The sequence below is a fragment of the Drosophila teissieri genome, chromosome 2L (assembly GCF_016746235.2).
Source record: "Drosophila teissieri strain GT53w chromosome 2L, Prin_Dtei_1.1, whole genome shotgun sequence".
NCBI lineage: Eukaryota > Metazoa > Arthropoda > Insecta > Diptera > Drosophilidae > Drosophila > Drosophila teissieri.
This window is the reverse complement of record NC_053029.1, coordinates 16,740,755-16,760,140: the sequence shown is the minus strand read 5'-3', so window position 1 is coordinate 16,760,140 and position 19,386 is coordinate 16,740,755.

The window sequence follows — 19,386 nt, the reverse complement described above, 5'->3', positions numbered from 1 at the left end:
CTAGCTCGGTGGTCTTCACTTATCCAAGTTGATGATAGCTGCCCAGATTGAATTGTTTCTGGGTAGTGAAGGACAAATTGATGGCGGCCGCTTTTAGATCTCCAGTTCCAGCTCATAAATCACCGGGTAAAGAGCATAAACTTTGACTAATGAAAGGGTTAATGGATCAATCTGTAAGAAGTGTATCAGTTAAAGAACACCTAAAATGAAGAGTCCGACGCGTCCAACCTTGTCTAAATAAAGAATTAATGGTGGATTCCGGAATGTAGCTAGGTGGGTCTCTTCTTTAATTAATAATTACTTAGTAAGCCACCCAGAAAAAGTTTAAAGCCTACATATTACTATATTAAGCAGGTAAAATAATTACATTTATTAGCATGTAAATTAAAATACTAAATCAAATGAAATAATATGTCCAAGATCTGAGAAGTCTTGCGCGAAAATTTCCTTCAGTGCCACCGATTCCGCAAGAGATCATGGCAAAGACTGCGCCCAGCAGGCAGACATCAACGGCTATTACTATTATTAAGCTACTGGCCGCCATCAGAGGCAGTTAAAGCTAATAAAGCCATTTCACACCTGCCTGCAAAAATGAGTGCAGTTTGCCCCCATTAACTCGTTACAGATTGCTTATAATTAAATTATAATCAACCCCGTGGCGGACCCAAAGTCGAGGACCAGGACCAGGACCAGGACCGGATCTCTCTTTTTGCGGCCGACTGCATCTGACATGCATCTAACAAGCTCGCCAGCTACGAGTATCTAATCAACGTACAACGTCAAAACATCAACACCTCAAGTAATCAAAATCACTTTAGAATTTCAAATCAGACGATGGCCCGGGGAGTTGTGGATCGCTGGCTCCATCAGTCAGCCGGGACACTCAGCCCGCCCAGTGGCCAAGTGGCGTTTAGTGGAGCACTGCCTCCACTGCCACCGCTCCTCTGTTCCTCTGCTCCTCGGACCGACATCCTCTATCCTCGGCCTCATCTTCATCATCTGATGGTCCCATCCTGGGCACGCAAGCGACGACAGTTGCGGCCAAGGAGAAAAAACTAAGATTATTCAAATTTAATGGGCAAGGAGGCAGCACAGCATGGAGCGTCAAGAGCCGAAGTATCTTCCCATGCAGGTTTGAACATTTCGCACTGAGAAAATTATAGAAAGTCATTTATTTTATTTCAAACTGACTGAGTATAGTTTTAGAAAATGGAAGTAACGCCTGTAATATTCAAACAAAATGCAAGATAGATCCATGTTAAATGAGTAATAGGAAGCGGAGCCATTATAATTGTTGCACATCACATTAAACACTTTGTTTCAGTGCACTGGCTATGCTGAGCGAGTAGAGTCGAGCTTGTCATCATGATTGATACGTTTGATGGATTGATTTGAGTGGATGCGGTGCGCCAGTGTCCAGTGTTAGAGACTTGCTGATTGATCGCGGCGCGTTGATTACAATCGGAGTTGCAGTTCGACCCGGTCAGAGGGGCTGGCCGATTTGGAGTCGGAACAACGCACACGCTGCTGGGAATTCAATCAAAAGTGTCAGCGCCAGTCGGTGGCAAACATCTAACTAGGAACTGCGAACTGCGAACTGGGAACTTGGTACTGGGAGCTGGGATCTGGGAGCTGCACTAACTAGCCCGGAGGCTATGCCGATCCCCAATGCGAAACAGGTACTTTTCGCGCTTTTCGTCCCGATGCGATGATGATGATGATGACGACGACGACGATGATGGCGGCAAGTGTCTGTTGTGTCTTTTAGTGCCATGTTATATGCCACCTTAATGATCTTGTCTTGGCCAGGCGAGGCGACTCTGCAACATTTTGACCACCAACGGCGCCTTTATTGACTTCACAGTCCCGTCTCGCGACTCTCGGCTCTTTCCACTCTCAACTGGGTGGCCCAGACTCAGAGACGAAGTGGGTCCTATTAAGTCATAGCCTCGGCTCATTTCAAATCACTTCACAGCTGCCGCGGAAGCAGTGCTGGCAGCCAGACCTCAAAGTAATTATAACGTTTTGGGATTTCACTTAAAAAGTGTTTTAAACCAATCAAATGTTTAATGATAGAATTGGTAATTTAAATATTCCAATGGAAAATGTATACATTTTTGGACTCTATTAAAAATAAACTAACCAAAAGTTTAGTTTGTATTTTTTTAACAAAACCCAGATACTGTATATTTTCATAGGACTTTATCAAAAAGTATTTGAGGACTGAAACACTAGAAACAGCTAGAAAGCGGCTAAATTGCCAACACTATTTGGAAGCTGCCCAGCCCATGAATAATGCCGTTTATGCCTCATTTGGATTATGTTGTACGATTTCCACAATGAAAAATTGCCAATCGACAGGAGACAATGGCAATATTGAGGAGAATTGAATTTGTATGTTAATTTGAGGCTTGTAACTTTTAAATGGACTTTAATTACCTTTTTTGCCCCACGAATTTCAGCAATGTGGTTCGTTTCCATGTAAGTGCGTGCCGCACTTGTCGGCCTTTCTCGAAACCTTTTGAACTCCACCGCTGTGTAGAATATTAAAATTAGTTCAGACCGTTTCTTGTAATAACAGAAATGGGTTTCTTCTTTCGTTCGTTCGCGCTGATTGATGATGTTTTAATAAAGCGTGAGAAAATCGTGTATTCTCGATTTTTGGCAATTGTACGTATGTACTCTTGAAGGCACCTTGCATTCGCTGCGCCTCACTCGGCGTATGATTGATAAAGCTGGGCTAATTAGCCCCTTAATGATCGCTGGGTATTTCGCTGAGAATCTGTAAGCTTGCGGCAAAGTGGAGCACACAGCAGGGGTAGATGTAAATGAGTGAATTCTTGGGAAATTGAGATATGGCTGAGCGCTGTCAGTTACCGCTAAAATGTATCCCAAATATCTGCCCGCAAATGAACACAACAGATTCTTTAATTTCAATGTACAACCTGTTGCAACTGCAGTGCAGAACAAGCGCCCAAACGAAAGAGTCTGGACACGAACTTGTCTTACACAGAACAACAAAAAGCAGCCAGCGACAAGACAAAAACAGCAACCCAACAGCCCAGCATCTCAGAGAGCCAGGGAGTTAAGTCAAGTCAGGCAACGTCGGTGCGACGGCGGCCCCGAAAAACTTTACGTAATTAAGCAAAGAACGTCGCGCTAATGTCGCACATAAGTCACACAAAGCACTCCCGCCACGCCAGCAACAACGGCAACAGCCAGGCGAACAAAACGGTTACTGTTTTTCCCAACTCGCTGCCCCCACAGCCCGTCCCTCCGCCGACTGTTTTCCCAAATTTGCCTGCCAACTAAATACCAGCAGCTAATCAAGACCACTGCAATTTAAATGTATCAAATTAAAGGAGAGTCCCCTAAGGCTTACACATTTTTAAATCCTATTTCTTTAAGAAGGTAAAGAGAATAATATATATAATAATATTAAAAAAGTATTTTATTCATTTTTAAGTAGCCTGGGTTTCTATCATACAATTGATCTTTAATTAAACTTTGAAATAAACTGTTTAATAACTGTTCTTTAATTTAATATCTGTATTTATCAGATTTTTATTTATCCGAAAAACCTAGAAAATCCTAGTAGCTGAACAAACTACATATTTTCTACAAGTGCTGGAAATCGCAGTTCTTGTTGCCGTGTCTTGTGGCCGCGGCTCATTCACGCGAATTTGTTTGGCAATTGAACTTGGCTTTGGAAACCTTTCGTTTGAGTTCGATTTTTTGGGGACCGCCAGTAAGCATCTCAGACCAACGCGTTTTTGATTAGCTTTCCGCATTTTAGCGGCATTTGGCACTCAGCAAGCGGAGAAAGAAGAAGGTAAAAAAGGAGTCAAAGCTGCAGACGACGACGATGGCCAAATGTGATGCTTATCAGGAATCACGAATATTTGTTTGCTGCAGCAGCCAAACAAACCGAAGAAGTTGTGTTCGAATGGTTTTTCCTCTGCCCCAGGAGTCGGGGGATGCGACTGGGACACCGAATCACTCCTGCAGGAGCAAGAAATCCCAAACTTGACTCACGACGCATTCTCCTCGCAGATATAAAGTGTTTGTCTATCTATATATTTAATTTCAGTGAGCGGCGTCAAGTGTATTGAATTGCATTGCCATTGGCAATGTGGGTGTTAGTGCACACTCTCAATGCACTTTAAAATGTAATCTAAACGAAAAGATGCTTATATTTAAAAGATCATATTTAAAAGAATATGTTTGGTATAACACATTTTACTTATATTACCCCAAAATCCGTTTTTAATACAATTTGATTTGCTTTTTTCCCTGCTGACTCAGCTCGATAAGCCATAATTTCCGATCCATTTCTCGGCGGTTCCGAAACACCTTGGGCTTACAAGATCGACAACGAAGCCGTTTAACCCTTGCGGCAGACAAGAAGTGGAGATTATTCAAACAGTTGCATAAACAGTTGGCAGCGCTTTTTTGGCGCCCAAGAGTCACCGGGCCCCAAACCCACACACCACCACAACTGATGATGTTGATGGTGCAGAAAAAGTGGTGCGGGTGGTGCGAGTGGTGCTGATGGTGGCGTTGCCACATCGTCGCTGAGAGCGGGCTGCGTGGGCGACTCCAGCGGGGGCCTCATACAAATGATTTTGCCAAAATATTCAACGTATGCATATTTTTTATAATTTTCACAAATTGATAAACAAAATTGCAAGTGATTTTTCATTGTTGCGCCGCACGGCCGACTGCCAGATTGTGAGTCACACCAGCGGGATAATTATGATGCCAGATAATGCGATATGGAGTGCCATACGTATTTTCGTATATTTCCCGCTCATTTCTGGCATTCGCACTGGCACCCGCGACTTCAGTTGGCCACACGACACAGTGGCAGTCTGTGACAGCTGCATTGGACACTTGGAAATCGAGGAAACTGCCTGGCGCCCTCCTTTTGTCGGGTCTTTCAACTTTTGTCGCCGTGATTTCTGCCTCCCCATCGGGTGGCTAAAGGTGCACTTAAAAAAATCTAAAAAATCGGAATTGGATACAGGGAATCATAACAATGTTAATATAGGCAATTGAGGGAGTTGTTACCATAGAAAGATTGGTTTAAAAATATATAATATATACATTTATATTTATATGTAATAAATATATTATTTTTGTGCACTTTGTGGTCATGTGGGTTCCTTCGGCTGCACTCCACTCATAATGCCAGCCATTGTCTGTGGCCGAGCTGCATTTTACGAGCGGCTTTGTTTGCGCTTTGAGAATTATTATGTCCATAAATTAATAGGCGCAATTTTTACTACCTATGGGGGACACTTTGCATACCCCTAGCTACAATAAGGGACACTTGGCTAAGTGAAAAATGCACTGCTGGCTCTGCATTAGCCTAATGTTTGGCGATTTTCCATGTGTTACATGGGCCTCGATACAATCGAGTGGCCAGGGAGTGCCGGGGGCTAGATAAAACTGTATCAAAATTATAAATGGGAAATCCACAACAAGATTACGGAAAAATGTGCCTGTGCTTTTCTAGCAATTTGATTAATTCGTTCCTATTTAAATAAAGTGGTTTAAACTACATAAATACCAGCATATGGAGAGCAAGCGATTTGATGTCCATACCCATATCGATTAATGTGAGATATATACATTTTCAGAACTAATTTAGCAAACACTGCGGGTAAAAGCTTTATGTAAATACATCTAGATGTTATTGTCAATTAAATTTTAATTGTGCTTCTTATTTAATCAATGGGGAGTGTGGTAACCGCTGATTCATTGATCCACAAAGCAAAAAACTAAAAGAGCTTATATGCAGATTTAACCTTTTATACCGCACTTCAACGTCATCAAGAGTTTGCATGTTGTGTCTATCTCAAAGTCGAGCCGGGGCTGTTGTTTTGGCCCAGAGCTCAGCATGTTTGTTAACAGAAAAATAAAGTGAAATAACGTTAACAACACGCCCCGTAGCACCAGACAAACACCCCACCCCGTTGCACCACTTTGGCCAAAAAGTCTGCACAGCTGTCTGGGGCGCAAAGTTCGGTTTTCATTTTTTTCTTCAGATTTTCTGCAGTTTCGAGAATGACTCATTGGGGTCTGCAGCTTGTCTGCCGCTATTTGTTGCATATATGATTTTATTAGTTATCCACGGACCGCAGTTTTGTTTTTCTTGGCGGTCCGATTTTTTTTTATTTTCTACTATTTGACTACACCAAAACGCCGTTGGTCGTTGCTCGTTGGTCAGTCGCATGTCTCGCCATGTGTTTTGTCAATTAAGCCGCAAATTTGCCAAACAAATTCAAAAATCGCGTTTTACAAATTTCCAGCCAAATTGAATCAAACCATGTTCCCATGTGCATATTCCTTAGTTTTTCCTATTATATTTTCCTTTCTGCACTGCTCATATACTTGCTGCTACTTTGGAAGCTAAAGTCGTCTTATCACAGCCACGACATCGTCGGAATATCAACTCAAATGACCATTATTAGCGGTAAATAAACTCAACTTCCAGCCGGCAAGCAAACCACAAGACCCCGACCCAGCAAACCAAGCAAACCAAGGAAAACCAACTCAAGCTCTGTCGAGCAGTAGAAGTAATAAAAGATCATGTTAACACAGTGCAAAACAACGGCAATAAACGGGCATTGTGAAAAGGGGGTGTAGGGGGATTGTTCTCATTGGTAAAGTTATTCGAATATTGAATACCTTTTAGTTAAATCAGATATATAATCAAAGACTTTTAAACCCTATTTCTAAAGAGCAAAACATTTAAGCAATAATGTTTATTTATTCTAATCAAATGTACGAATTTGTGAGCCTTAAATAATATTTCGTAGATCATATTTATATTACATCTTATGTAAATGGAAATGGAAAAATCTGACCAACCAGCTTGAAACAACTTATCATGGCAAACCTCAAATAATTGTCATTATACCCTTGGTTCAATGAAGGCATATAGGAAAAATCCAATGCCAACAATGCCAAAGTCAATGGAAGGAAAACTTACATCTGATAAATGATATAGAGGGGCTTTGCGGCTGCAACGCAGCAAATGCAACAGCAGAAGTTGCAACAGCAGCAGTTGCAACAGTTGCAGCGGCAGAAATATTGTCACAGAACTGTGGATGTGGAAGTGGAAGGTGGGAGAATCTAGAGAATAACTCTGGCCTCGAATGTGGCTTAACCTGTTGCCGCCGTTTGGGTGCAATCCTGGCCATTGTTTGGCCAGGAGGCCGCTTATCGCTCGCTGGCCATGGAAGCCAATTAGGCGACATTTTTTGCACCATCTGCCGTTGGCAATTATGAAAATTGCAATTTTTATTGCGCCCAAGGGGCGGGCAGGGAATTCCATTCCATTCCATTACATCCCATCCCATCGGCGATTCCAACCGATGCCAAGCCAGTGCCACCTCCTTCGCTTATAGAATCTTTAATAATTACGCTAATTGGCAGCCAGGTGCCGAGCAATCCGGCAGTGACTTTTGGGGTTACAATTCGAAATGAATTTCGCATGCCGCTGCACGTTCCACATCTCTTAATGGTCATGCCGACCAGGAGCGTGATTCACTTTGACCTCCTCCCGGGCTAATACGCCATGCTCCATGCCGCTCATCATGCTCCAAATCTACATAAATCTGTAACCGAATTACGAATTACGACTGCGCTTTTGGCCTGCTCCCCATACAAATGTGGGATGTTGGATGCTGGATGCTCAGCATCCGAATTCGAGCCATGTGTGATGGTCTTGTGTGTTTTTGGTCTTTGTTAAAATTGTTTCCATTTGGCCGTCTGCTATGCGGAAGAATCGATTTTGGATGCGGTGCTCTGTTTGGTTATTTGGCTGGCCCACGATCTCGGCGATTTTCGATTTATTAAAATGAATTAATTTGAGCATTTTGGGCCGCTTTGTTTGCTGGCTAAATGCGCGGCATTTTAATGATAGCCTCCTAAAAACCGAGCTCGGCCGCATATCGCATTAGCATTCACTTTACCCTTTGGGGTCTCCTGGCGGACAAGGAATTTATAATTGGAATGACTATCCTATGTACTAGGTGCAGTAGAAAATTCAATGTCAAGGAATAATTTTAAGGACGCGAAAAAGCGAAATACTCCACTGTTATTTATTTAATTTAATTTTAAAGATGTAATTTATCGCATTAACGGACATTTCCGGATTCATTAAATAACCCTCGACTCCCTACAGAGCCACCCTTTTATGGCCGCTCTCCCAGCTGAGCTCCTGTCCACTTTAAATGATTGATGTTCCTGCCGTCCAAGTCCAAGCACCGGAATAACTTTCTCTGGCCTGGGCACGAATCAAACACACGGCGCACGCATAAACAACATCCTCTAACCCTTGGCTCTCGCTCTCGGCCAAATGCCAAAAGCCGCAAAAAAGGCACTTAAAATGCCAAAGTCAATTCGAGCCAATCGACCACGTTGGCCGACGAGCCGAATGAGCAAACGCCTGTCAATGCACCGGGCCCAATGAAATTAGGTAATAAGCAAGCCATATAGACACACATTTATGCGACCGCGAGTTCGAGTTCGACTTAGTCCGAGTCCGAGTCACTTTTCATTTTCAAATGGCAACGGCAAGTGCGCCACAGACGCTCCATATCAAATTTGGCGGCAGTGGTGTCTGCAAAAAAACTCTAAATGGCTAAAAAAGTGTTTAAACAGCCAAAGTTGTTCCTCAGAAATATAAAAATAAATATATTATGTAAAAGTGTACGTTTTGAAAGCATTCTTAGTAACCTTGACTTGAATATTATTTGTACTAAGTTTAAAAAATATTATTATAAAATAGTGACACAATGATTGGTCTTCTAAAGTATCGAGATTTTTAATTTAATTGCATTTTATATGTTGTAAGCTTAGCTTTTTTTTCATTTTTTTTAAATAATTATAATATACATATATGATTATGTAAAAAGTGTACCGTTTTTGAAGAGCATTCTTTAGGTAACCCTGTGACTTGGAAATTATTATTTGTGACTAAGTTTAAAAAATATATTATTATATAAAATAGCTGGACACAAATGATTGGGGTCTTCTAAAGTATCGAGGATTTCTTTAATTTTATTTTTTTATTTTTTTTTTTTTTTTTTTTTTTTTTTTATATATATTATTATGTAGTTTTTGAAGCATTCTTTAGTAACCTGTGACTTGGAATTATTATTTGACTAGTTTAAAAATATATTATTATATAAATAGCTGGACACAAATGATTGGGGTCTTCTAAAGTATCGAGGATTTCTTTAATTTTAATTGCATTTTTGATATGTCTGTAAGCTTAAGCCTTCTTTTTTCATCATTTTTAATTTAAACTAAATTTTCTAAAAAAAAAACCAACATTGGTAGTTAATCAATTCACGTAAACGATAGCAATATGAATATTCGAAAATAGGATCCTTAGCCAGATTTTTGCCACGCATAGCCAGCTGGGCAGCACTCATCGCAGGCGAGCGGAGATAATTTATAAGCCCCAATGCCCGGCCAGACGACCATAAAGTCCTGGACCCGACTCCATTCGACTCCACTCGACTCCACTCCACTCGAATCTCCAGGCGGACGACGGCCTGCAGGCGGCTCTGTCAGTTGGACTGTCAATTGACTGGCAACACTTCGCAAATGCGGCGCCCGTCGCGACCAAACAAAGCCACAGAAATCGGACGGCGGACAGTGGGACAGTCGGAGCGGGACACTCAAATGAATTGAAACTAATATGCCAAAGTGAGTGGAGTGGACTGCGGTCTGACAATGGTTGGTTCCCCATGATTCTGAGCCCACTGCCTCGGGGATAGTAGTCCAGTGCGCAAACGAAAAACATCGAAGCGAAAGGATATGAATTGACCAAAAGAAACAAAATGCTATGCATGATTACCTAATGCAGAGATTGGTCAGTGATGCGATCGTGATTTAAGCCGAGTTCTCATTGACGGAAGGCCATTAAATTAGGGAAATTAAACACGACATTATTTAGATTTATTTCTGGAGCGCATTGAATAAATTGCGTTCCTTGTAAGATATTACCCTCATTACCAGAGATTTATGTCAAGAACATTTCTAAAAGTTTAGCGGATTAGATGCGCTATTAAATGTTAGTTGCTTAGAACCAAAGAGTCTATTCAGTTTATTTAATTTTTTATTTAAATTTTTTAGGTGCCTAGTTCTGCGAAATATATAATTCCTGAGTCACGTCATCATATCTGAAACCACCTCAGATTTGTGACCAAAAAGTGTGACCATTGTGATTAATTTTTATCGCTGGCTTTTGAGCGTGTGATTTATTGTGCCGCTGATATAAATCATTTAAAAATGCAAGCAATGCAATTTTTGTCAGGCGCATTTAATTATGCACTAAATAAGAGGTGTCGCACGAAAATGTTTACAATAAATTAATTGAAAATCAATTAGTGGGCCTCGGAGAACCGCAAGAGCCGATCAATAAAACGCCACTGTGACTGCCAGTGCCACTGAATTATTGTCAACTCTCTGAAATGGGCAAGGTAAATGGCCAAAAAATATTATTGAGTGAGCTGAATTATGGGGCGCAGTAACGGGATCCATAAAGTCCATAAAATGCATAAAATCGGCATTGGAGTTTGGCTGCAGGTGAAAAAGAAATATTCGGCGGCCAAAATACGACTGTGGCCACAAATTAAAGTGCATTGCCGTGTATGGAGCCATAAAATTTTATATTATTTGCATGCCGGCCGAAGCGAAAAAAACTAACCAACTTCGTATTTATTAATTAGAAGGAAAAACACTTGGCCGCGGCTCTAACTCCGATCCACGGACCACTCATAAAGCCGTGTATATAATTTTAGTCAGCCGCTGAGGTGTTAATTGCACAGTGGCGGCCCCACTATTTGCCCCACATATCGGTGGGTATTTTGGTAATCCGAAATACTCGGGATCCGAGCTTGAATTCGCAGTTGTATGCCCGCCGGTGGCTGTCGATTGAAAGTGTGAAATTGCCAAGCAATTGTGATTGCGCTCGTTGTTTTTCCCCCAAAAATCAGATCGGAGGGGCCTCGCAGTTGGCAAATTGCATCAGGTGTTCGCAGGGGGTTGGGTGCAGTTTATGATTTGTCTGTGTGCTGATTAGCCGGTGGGTGTGGCCCCAACGATTGGCCCCGTTAACGTATGGAAAGTCCCATATTATGCGGAATGGGTCAATCGGAAGCGTAGTTAAAGTCGTAGGATCTGTAATTAAAATTATATAAAATCACTCAAGTATTCAGCTCGATTTAAATACTTTATATGCGAATGGAAATATCGAAGCCCCAAGATATAGTCAAGTCCTTACTGACATTCGACGGATCAAAGGTTATGGGATTGGTGTACTTGACTTTCGTGCAGTGGGAGAAAGTTATCAAACGGCCTGGATATGAGCTCCATCGATCACACAACCAGTGGGGGAAAAGTCAAAAGGAATAAGGGACCGGCGCAGAAAGTGTTTTCCTCTCCCGCCGCCCACCCACCAGTTCCAGATTTTCGCCTTGCCAGAGACAGGCGAATGCAATGCAATAAATTTACTTTAATTTCTCATAAATTTAAGCTTTGCATATTTTTTGCATACTGGAAAGACAATAGCTTTGTGCCGAGCCAACACCCGCGCACATTTACATGCAAATGAGATGGGAAATGGTGCTGGGGATGGAGTTGGGATGGTGAGCTAGGAGTTGTGCCCTGGTCCACCTTCCAGATCCCAGGTCCCCGAGAGTGGGTGACGCTAAGCACCATTTGACGCCGCTCGCTCGTTGTGGCTCTTTTGGGCCAGGCTAAAACGCCGGCAACTCGGCGACACTTTTCAGGCCGACCAGTCCAGTCCAAAAAGTCCAAGATGTCCATCAACGCCTGCGTGTCTAACGAAGGAACGAGAGTCGCGCACATCAAAGCCTTTGGCGCCACCTTGGCCAGCAGTGCTGACAGCTTGGCCAAAATCCAGCTTTTCCAAAATCAGTTTAATTAGTTTATCATTTTTCACATATTGCATTTAAGCCCTCTAAATGTGTATACATAAGTGTATGCTTAAATTAAACCATCTTCCTCTATCGAATAATACAGCTATAGAATAAAGAGTAAAAATTGTTTTTAAAAAGCAATTGAATCTGTAATATATTTTCAATATATATAAGCTGGTTTTCGTTAATTTGACAACACTGTGGTACCAAACGCAATGGGCCAAGATGCTGAACAGGATGCGGAAAGACGCCAGGCAAACTTTATGGCTTACACCAATCAACTTTGGCTTGCCGGCTCCTACGACGTTGTCTAATGCCTTTGTTTATGCCCTCGACAGCATCCAGTCCACGTCTGGTCCATAACTCTGTTGGCAGAATGGACTCGGAACTATAGGTGCTACTGCTGCTTCATCCACTTACACTTAGAAAAAATATAAGATAAATGCAGTTACGCTAAGACATTACAAAATATTCTCTTAAAAGGTAATATTATTATATTACTTACCCCAACTATGATATTAAACATAATTCGATTTTTAATATTTCCCCAAGTGCACTTTTTGGGACTTAAGCGGGATTAGTCACATCTTCGAAATATTCTCCACCAGCAGTATCAAGCATATTCTCTTAAAATGTAATATTATTATATTACTTACCCAAACTATGATATCAAACATTATTCGATTTTTAATATATTCCCAAGTGCACTTTTTGGGACTTAAGCGGGATTAGTCACATCTTTGAAAGATTCTCCACCAGCAGTATCAAGTGCTCATTTTGTCGCTACTCTGTTGTTGACACCCACAAACAATTTGCAATAATGCGGCTCATCAACTCACTTTTGACAGTCAGAGCCCCGTAGAAACCCCCTTGGTCCGCATCTGATTCCTGGGCAGAAAGTGCCACCTTAAATTGGCCTTTTATCTGTCCGCACCCTTCGATGGCAGTTGTCTGTAGATTATTTTTGCTTTTTGCGCCCCATCGGGCTGATCGAAATCCTCGACAAATCTGCCATTTTATTAGTTGGCAATTTTCGCGGCAGACGACCGGCGAACTGGCGAATGACGGCGGCACGTGTCTTAAAGACGTTATAGTAAAAGCGGAAATGAGCACCATTTGTTTCTGCCTTCGATTTGCAAAGGAAAAGGTGTGGGGCGGTAAAAGGATTTGCCAAAATATTCGACAGCTTGCACGGAAAAAAATACTGTTCCTGCCGTATACGAAAACGACCAAAAACACATATGATAATGCATTAGAGAAAATCTTTACAAAATTAATAATATTAAACACAACATTTTGGTGGCCAAACTTAATATGTATTCATGTACACGGGTTCCTGTATTTAAGAGTACACATATTTTTAAAAAAATTATCCTAAAGAGACTTGCAAAGCACCAATTAGAGTGTCCTTTTTGAAGAACATTTCATTCACATACCATTTCCGTCCCTTCAACATTCATCAATCAAATGTCCAATTACACCGCGCAATTACAATAATATTCGTATGCTCTTCCAAATGCACAGACATCATCAAAACCTTTTCCCACACCAAATGCTCAGTGTACCGTTTTTCGTCCTGTCCGAAAACCGCCCCCCAGGATCTTCCGTTCAAGTTTTGGCAATCTCATCTGTAAATCTGAACCTGGTAAACAGACAAAACCTCAAATAAAATGCACAAGAGTACCAAAAACCAAGGGTGACGATTCGGTGGAAAATATTAATTTATATTATTTGCAATGCTGCAGCATGCCGCAAAGTGTGATTGTGACAGGTACAGGCCGGCGACAAAAAATTCCGAATTTGCGGCACGTGACCGACGCACTGCAAATATGCATAAAAATTGAAGATGCCATTGGCCGCTCGAATTGATAGTGTGCGCACACGACCATTAAAAGCAAAAACTGCCTTCTGAAAGGAGGCGATGACAGCCATAGAGACAACAGATAGAAATTTTAGCTAAAACTAGATAGATTTTAAAAAATGTATAAATAAATAGTGGCTAAAAACCAAGTATTTTGGTATTTGATTCGCAAAAAAAAACTAAATATGCACAAACTTATAAAAAAAATCTTTTTAATCTATATTAATATATGTATATATATTGTTTTATTTACATAGATAACATTTTTTTTTTTTAATAATTTAACAACCAAAATTGTAATCACTCTGCTTAAAAATAATTGTGTTCTTTTAAAAAAATAGTTATTAGTTTTTAATATTAAAACTATTCCAAAAAACAGCCAGATCTGGCTAGAAAATCACGAGTTTTCAATACCACCCATCTAAGTGTTTTGCTCAATTTTCCAAGGGGAGGAAAAGCATATGCTTAGCTTCACAGGGACACGGCAACGATTCCCACACACACGCACACCACGGGCTATTGGCAACGCAGAACATTCGATTGCAGGACTCAAGTGGCCTGTGGATCAAAAGGACACGAGGATGCGGACGATAAGTACCAGAAAGGACGGACCGGGCATTGAGAAATTAAAGCCCTGCACGCACCCGCTACGCACAGGGCCACTATCGAAAACCCGAATGCGAAAGTACCCCGAAATTGATGGCCAACAGACGCTCGCTGTCTGCCGCAGATACAAATGTATCTCTTCTCCCGCGTCAAACCGCCGAGTGGCGTATCTCTTTAGTCCCCTCCTCGAGCTCGTTCCCACGACCCGCAAAGTGTTGCTTGTGTCCCTGCAACGGCTGCTGTAACAACAGAGTTCCTTTTATTTGCCCAGGGGTTGGGCTCGCATCGCCCCCTTTTAATTGCCGCCTCCCTCTGGCTTAGCAGCCGGATCATCCCCTGGATTCCGGTTCTTGCCGAGGCTGCTGCTGGTGCTACTGCTGTCAGCTTCATTATTTGCTATTTTAGCAATTTGATGGTAAACTTTGACCACGTCTCGATGAGTGGCTGACAGACGTTCCGCACTGGAAGGAAAATGTAGGTGTGCACTAGCTAACTTTATTGGTATAGGTTTGAATTTTAAATCCAAATCAAATTAAATTAAGATGATCACAATAAAGTTGTAATAATTTATGCACAAAACTATAATATTCTAGCAGCAATACTTCCATGCAATAATATTCCAATAATTATTAATTTAAAAATAAATTCTTTGCCTGTCTCAAGATGCATATAAGACTCCCATTTTTGCCACTATATATTCTAGCAGCAATTAGAACTCGGCTCGATCTCTTTCAGTGCCGCACTGCCGTGTCATGGTTTCCATTTCGCCTGCTGCTGCTTTTCCACGGCAGCACCAGGACGCCAAATAGAACTCGGCTCGCACAATGGCCATGTTGCTACTTTTGTGGCGATTGTGTCTGGCGTGGCAGTAAAATTTGGCCATGCCAGGGGTCCATTATTAATTGATTATGAACCCAGGCATGTCTATCTATCAAAGGTATGAGAGCCTTGACCTCCCACCCAGCAACGCAAGTAACGGCCCAGATGACGTGGAAATGGACTTGTAACAATCCCATGATGTTACGGAAGATAATTTTGTATACGGAGAAAAATGTTTCCTTTTACATGAAGTATTACTCGGCAGTTTTTAATTGATGTTGCAATGAAAGCTAAAGCAGCATATTAGATCTAAACTGTGCGGAGAACGATATAATAATATATATAATTTCAAATCACCTTTTTTGCCCTTGTTATCCTTCAAATTGCGTAAAAACTGTTAAGCTCGAGACAAATAGTTGTTGACCGCATTGTTCCTTGTCATTCTGAGCATATCCCCCGAAAGCGAAATAAAACCACACCACACCCCACCCCACTTGTCAACCCACACGCCCTCCCCGCGATCAGTTTGGCTCTAATTTAATTTGCATTTTAACAACTTTTTGCGTGTGGCTTGGGGTTTCTTTTCTGGAATTGCGACTGGACACTAGACAGCGGACACTGGTCACTGGTCAGTGGAGGCTGGCAACAAAAGGCGTGACTGCAACATGCGCCAAGTGCGTGAAACGCCAAAATAACGCAGCAACCTGCCGAGACTCTACCTGCGGGCGCGCACCCAAGCCGCGCACAAATTAAATTAGTTTGAATAAACAGCGAGCCACAAAAACGAAGCTAAAATGAAATAAAAGCCAAGTGCATAATAAATGAACCGAGCCGAGCGAAATACTGGGCGCAGCCACAAAATCGAGGAAGGCAATAAAAAGGAAACCAAACCGAAACCGAAACGAACCGAACCGAACCGAAATCAAGGCAAATCCGGGCGGCCATGAACAACCCATCCTATTCCATCCCATCCCATTCCATTGCATCTCATCCCAATTTAACCCGAAGCTGCGACTTTTGGAGTTGCGACTCCAAGACTCCGACTGCGTGGGCGCAAAAGCTTGCGCAGGTGATTTTAATCGCATGCCAGGAATCTGGCATAAACAGGTGAACCTACCTCTCAAGTCTCAAGTCTCGAGCTCCGACTTCGACTCCACCTCAAACTCCAAGTCCAAAACGGACCGCAAGGCAAAAAGGCAAATGAAAAAAAATTAAGTCAGGCACAGGAAGGTCTCAGCATAGCAGCAGGGTATGGCAACGTGAGTATCCTTAAACTGTATAAAGAACACTTTAAATAAATAAAAACTGTATAGTTATGGTAGCAATGTTAGTAAAACAATCATTTTTGAAATATAATACTTAATAATTACTTCATAGGAATTGTTTCAACATTTTTGTTATTATATATTATTTTACAATTTAATATATTTTCGACCCTCAGTACAGTGCGTTTCGTGACACGATGCCACCGTCCCAATGCATTGCCTGGTCACCACAAATGAGGCCGAAAGGATGCGGCTTTGTGGGGATTGCGGAGCAGGAAAACGAAACGAAAATTGTAAATCACGAATTTTTCTGGAAGATATGCAAAAAGCGGCGCACATTTTGTAGCAAATTGAATTTTCAGCAGAAAATCCCCAAGAAGGCGGTCGAGAAGTTTTGTAGCGAGGCCTTGTTAAAGGCGAAAAAATAAGAATCAGCCGCGCGCGCTTGCGCATAAATTTCCAAGCCCCAATCGGAGCCGAGTACCAGGGGGGAAATATAAATAAAAATAAGAGCTGCAACAGGTTGCAACAGCAACAGCAGCAAGAGCATGCCCCAATCTGCATATACAAGCCATAAAGCAATTTCCATTTGGAGGCCCACTGCCGACTCCCCAAAAAAGGCGACAAGGGCGAGGCAGTTGTGCCAAGAGAGGCAACCTTGATCCTTGTCAAGTGCAGAAAATCGGGGGAGGCAGGATGGAGATCCAGATCCCCGCCAGGCAAACTCGTCTCCGGATCCAACTGGCAGCTTTGCGTTTCTTTAATAAGTTCGCAGCTCCGTGGATTCCTCGTTCTGTTCTGATTTCTAGTCACTTACTGCACTCTACGCATTCAGTGTGTTCTTCCCTCGATTTTTATGCAAATTCGTATTTTTATTTTTATTTGCCTGAAGTAGGAGGAAGCCAAAAGCATCACAAAAAAGTGTATAAGTTTCTTAATACAATTTACAAAAAATTGTATGCGTTCAATATTTTTCATTGGTTCTAAAACTTTTTAGATTTGCATTGTTGAAATTCAGTGATAGATTTTACTCTTTGAGGTATATTCTCAAACCAATCAAGTATCAAATCCCAGAAAATTGTTTTCTGTGCAACGATGACGACGACGAATTCATTTCGTTTTGTTTCCCGTATGCAAAAATTGTTATGGCCGGGCTGCATGGAAGGACTTGGCTAGAGTCTCTGTCGCTGCTATTACCATTTATAGCCGCTGGCTGTTTTTCGTTGCCAAATTAGTGAATTTACATGTTGAACAATGATCAATGTTTTGTTAGCACATGTTTGCCTCACAAAGTTCGCTGTGTTGTTGCTACATGCGATCCGCCAGATACTCGTGCATATAGTATCTGAATGCGGCGGGTGGAATCCACTGCATATGCAAAACAATGAGAAAATTTGTTGAAAGAAAACGAAGCTCTCGACTAGCTAGTGCGGCCATAACAAGTGTAAACGTGGTGGAAAAATTCGATATTCAAAACTTATTGTGTACTTATGCTTAAGTCATTAAAGTAAACTCCTTGACTGAGGAAAGATATAAAATTATTGTATTTCTATATTGTTTGCAGCACAAATTATTACTAAATACCAAGCCAGTATAATTTCATATTCCCCTGGAGCTACCTTACAAATCTTTTGAAATACAACCCCCGCCGTACAATTAGTGGTGTTTAAAGTATTATGCAACACATCACAGTCGTAATGGGTTCTCAAAAAGCTAGCGCAACGAAGAAACACCTTCACATTTGCACAACGCAACAAATAAGCAAAAACAAAGGGAACAGTAAAACAAAGATGCCACCCAAAAATGGCAAGAAAAACTCAGTTAGCAGTGCCGCGATGTCGTTTGTGCCGTTTTCTCACCTCCAAGGAGTGGAGGCAATCAATGCACCCACCGGCAGCCAAACGTTAACACTTGTTTGCCCAACTAATCGCCTTCGCTGCGATATGAAAGGACACAAAGGCAGCGGCAAGAGACACAACCTTAAGTAGAATTAAGAATCCAAATTCATGAGTCAGGCTTCCTTAACCTTCTTTTTTTGCGAATACTTTGGGTTCTCTGTTTCGATTTCGATCGTTTTGGTTTGTTTTTGATTTGTGTGGCTTAATAAAATACCAAGAAGTCGTCGCCATCGTCGAGAGATTGGGAAACAATGAATGCTTCCGCCGCACTGTCAATGATTCTACCCCGAAAAGCGCCAAAAAAATAAATAAAGATTCGTGTGTGCTTGGTGATTTATGTGCCTCGCTTTTAGCCAATTTTCGTTTTTAGTCCAGAGTTAAATAATGCTCTTCCAAGAATATAACCCAAAAGATATGTGTTCGATGGATTTGTATGGCGTGTATGTGAATACAAATAAAAAGGAAGCAGGCAAGAAAACAGCTTTTTGCTGCACAATTCCCATCTATTTGTGGGCCTTGAATGTGCATGTGAGTACTCATATCTATTCATAATTCGTTATTTGTCATTGTTACCGAATCTGTTGATTCGACTGCTTTCGGCCGAAACCAACATGTTGATTTTCTAAGCAATTAATTTGATTAACTGCCAAAAATGGTTGCGGGCTGCGGTTTTTCAAGCAGGGAGGCTCTTTTGATCTAGCTGATCAGACCGAATGCGGCGAGAGTGAGTTATAAGTCCGTCAGGCATTTATCATGAGCATTAAGTGTTATTAATTTAAAGTTCTTACCAAATAATTGTAGCTATGATATAAGCGATTCAAGGCGAACGCTAAAATGGTAATTATGCTGGGATACTTTCGCATGGCAACGGAAATTCCTCAATCGAACGTTAACATTAGATACATCATACCTTTCTGGATGTTTGAAATTTTTTTGATTTGCCTCCCGTTACGTTAAGGCCAAATCAATAGTAT